Consider the following 3,654-nt stretch of genomic DNA (forward strand, 5'->3'; position numbering starts at 1 on the left):
TGCCAGAGAGCCGCGGAGTGGCGGGGACACGGGGGAGGCCGAAGCGCAGCGGCAGGGTCTGCCACGAAGGACCCCGGCGCTGGACGGAGAGTCCATTCCAGCCAGGGGTGCCCTACAAGGCTGTGAGAGGCCACGCCTGAGGGCTGATGAGAAATGCCGGGTCTGAGCCGTTCCCCTGTCCTCGGCCCCTCGGCCCCTCGGCCCGTCCTCCCAGTCCTGGCCAGGCTGCTCTCTGCCCGCACTGCCTCCCGTGTGCGAGCCAGGTCCAGGTCCCCAGCACCGCTCCAATCTCCGGGCGGAAGGTGGGCGTGCTCCCCCAGCTCGGGGCTGGCTGAAGCCCGGCTGCTGCGCCCTCCCTCTGGCTCTGGGTGACACAGATGAACGCACGGCTTAGCTTTCCGCCACATTTCCCTGGAGTGACAGCACAGCTCGCCCGGGTGCGAGCCCTGGAGACTCGGGAGACCAGACTCCTCGTGACTCTCCTGGGGAGACGTGCAGACCACTCAGTGTGTCATGTCATGTCACCGGCAAGAGTTAGAGTACTCGTGCTGGGGACAGACACAGGTGGCCTGACTGGGGCGTAGAGAAGCCTGGAGGTAACCGAGCTGGTACGCAGGAGTGTGAGGGTGAGCCAGGCAGGCGGGCCGCGTGGCCGTGGCTCAGAAGCGTGGAGCTGCGTCGACCTAGCTGGGTCAAGGGTGAGGTGTGTGTGTCGGGGGCGAGTCGAGGGCACAGTGGCGGGGAGGACACGCTCGCAGTCACCTGACGCCTGTCTGCGCCTCCTTGCCCACTAGGCTCCGCTCCACCCCTCCAGAGCTGGGCTTGGCACGGCTTTGCTGCAGTGGGGATGGGGTGGGGCCTGGCGGCACCACGCGGAGATCACCAGCCTCTGCAGACACTGCAGGCCCAGTGGACGTGGGGTGGCCCTGCACTCAGGACCCCTGGCATGGGTGGCGCCTCTCTCAGCCTTCGCTTTTATCTGCAAAGGCCGCAGCAGTGCAGGAAGCTCGGGGGCCTTCCGGACCTTTCGGGGCATGCGTGACAGACACACGGCTCAGTGGGCACGGTGCGCGGGACTGGCTCACAGCCTGAAGAGTGTGGGGCAGTTTCCCTTCAGGCCTCAGCCCTGCCTTCCTCACTGTCTCTCAGCTCTGCTTTCCTCTTCTGGCTCTTTCTCAAGCTACGTGGCGGCCCGGGAGCTCCTGGCTTCGCCCGTCTGGAGGGCAGCGCCCGTCACCCCTGAAACACCGCCGTTCGACGGCCAGGGCATGGTGCCGTGGGCCCGCAGCTCATGCCTGCACCACCACCTGGCTAAGGGATCGGGACCACGTGCCCACTCCCGGTGCCCAGCCAACCCCATGGTCCTGGTCCAGAGGGTCACTAAGAGGGCATCAGAGGAGGGGATTCAAGGCCAGCACAGAGCCCCATCCCACCTCGGGCACACGAAGGTGTCCTGCCACCGGGCTCAGGACAGACACTGTTTTCCTGTCACCGAGAGATGCGTCTTGGCCACAGGACACAGGAAGTACCCTGCTGTGTTTAACCCTGCTCTCTCTGTCGTCTTCCAGGGACCGCTGGGTCTGGATGGCAAGCCCGTAAGTGATCGGGCACTTCGAGGTGGTCCTGGGACTGGGAACTTGGTTCAGGGCGGAGAGAAATACTCAGGCTTTAGGCCCGAGTTCAAGCCCTGCCCCGCTGCCTGCTGGCCGTGTGCCCAAGGGAGGCCTCATCAGCTCCCAAGTCTGAGGCTTCTGTTCTGCGAAACGGGTGCCTTCACCCTCGCCTCAGGGACGTAGGGTGTGGAGAGCTGCAAACAGCACAGGCCACAGCTAGGCCCTCGGAGCATGCAAGTCCCTCCCAGCGCCCCAGGCAGTCCCGAGGCTTTCCCCAGATGGCCATGGTGGGTCCGGCCGAGGAGCTCTCAGCGCCCGGGCCAGGCTCCTCACAAGAGGCAGAGGGAGACAGAGTACAACCGGGTATGGGGCCAAGGGTGGGCAGGTGTGCCGTGCCGGCACAGACGGCCGACCTGGCGAGGGAGCAAGTCAGTGATCGTGCAGACAGGCGGGTGCGCGGAGAGGGGACGGGGAGGGGTGGATAAGGGCCGGGACTGCGCGGGTGCGCGAGGAGTAAGTGAATGACTGACCAGTCCAACTACTCAAGGGCAGGGAAGAAGCAGCTCCTGGACAGACGGGCGGCCCGACGGGCGACTGTGCGTGCACTGCTGGCTAGTGGGGGGAGGGGTGCTCCGGGGCTGGACAGACGGGCGGCCCGACGGGTGACTGCCCGTGCACTGCTGGCTAGCGGGGGGAGGGGTGCTCCCCTCTTGGCCTGACCCCCTGTCTCAAAGCCTGGTATCTTGCAGGGTTGAAAGACACATCTTCCTGTAGCCAGAGTGGGACAATGGCCCTCGTGGCCCGCACGGGGCCACCCAACGCCCAAACAGGGGGATGGATGCTCGAAAGGCCAGCTAGCGGCATGGTGGTCAGGCAGCTGGATCCCACAGGACCGACTGCACAGTTTGAGTCCTAGACCTGGTGGCTTGAGAAACAGGCCAGGCACATGTGCCTGTGTACCCAAATCCCAACAGGAGGGAGAAATGGAAGGGACAGGACTGCGTGACCGTGCCCCATGGAGAGTGACCTCTCACTTTCCCTCGCTCTCCAGCAAACACGCCCTCTGGCAACATTTTTAGGAGAGAACTAGAGCACCAGAGCCCTTCTGGAAGCAGGGTCCCTGTCCACCGCGGCCATGCAGGCTGCAACCGGAAAGCTCAGGGCCTGGCCTCCTCGTGGGCACTGGGCACAGGCGGGCGCTGAGCAGGGAGGGCTGTGCTCAGAGCAGTGACCAGTGCGTTGCGTGACCTCAGAGACCTCAGCATGTGCCTTGTGGGTGGCCCCAGAGTCCCCCATCACACCAGGGTCTGAGGTGTGGCACCCACAGCCACTCAGCAGCGAGGGCCAGGGGAGAGGGAAGGGGGCGGGAGGGGCGGTGGGGGCCAGGCCCTTCTCACTGAGCCCGCTCTCTCCTTCTGCAGGGACTTCCAGGCCCCAAAGGGGAGAAGGTAAGTGATGCTGCAGGGTGCGGGATGCCAGACCCCTGCCTCCATGCTGCGGCTCCAGCCCGTGACCCTGTGCGTCACAGGCGCCCTCGGGGCCCCGGCTCCCCCCAGGCAGCCCCGATGTTCGCAGGTGACCACATAACGCGCCCGGGACATCGGGGCTCCCCGGGCCCAGAGCACCACGTGGCCCAGGCACAGCCTGTGCACGGCCGTGGGTCCTGAGGCTAGCCGGCTCGGGTGTGAACAAGGACTCCCCAGGGGTTTTGCTCGGGCAAGGACAGCCTCGGGAATCCAGGTGGCAGCACGCTCTCTGTCCCTCGTGCGAGAAGGCTCCCTGCACTTGGCACTGTGGGTCACGGCAGAGCCCTGGGGGCCGGAAGAGAGCAGAGGAGACCCGTGTGCTCGCCGTGGTCAGGGAGAAAGGGACAGGGCAGACCTCGCCGTGTCAGGCCCGACTTCGGAGATGGGGCGGGCAGAACTGGCGGTGGGTGCCCTGGTGCTGCGGTGGTCGCGGGCACAGCGGCTCACGTCTCAGCCCCATCGCCAGGCTGAGAAGTCACAGTTGGCCCAGAGCCTCAGCCCTGCATTCTGACTCC

At 65.9% G+C, this 3,654-nt stretch overlaps 1 protein-coding gene across 1 annotated transcript in view; it reads left to right on the forward strand.

Annotated features, from left to right (window-relative positions):
- The window catches only part of COL23A1 (collagen type XXIII alpha 1 chain), a 222,852-nt gene that overhangs the window by 187,745 nt on the left and 31,453 nt on the right, over window positions 1-3,654 (forward strand). The window contains exons 6-7 of the mRNA XM_027775906.1: window positions 1,569-1,595; window positions 3,035-3,061. The gene's annotated coding sequence lies outside the window, so the exon portion shown is untranslated. The remainder of the gene's footprint in view (window positions 1-1,568; window positions 1,596-3,034; window positions 3,062-3,654) is intronic.

This window comes from Tupaia chinensis, unplaced genomic scaffold (assembly GCF_000334495.1).
Source record: "Tupaia chinensis unplaced genomic scaffold, TupChi_1.0 Scaffold000612_1, whole genome shotgun sequence".
NCBI lineage: Eukaryota > Metazoa > Chordata > Mammalia > Scandentia > Tupaiidae > Tupaia > Tupaia belangeri.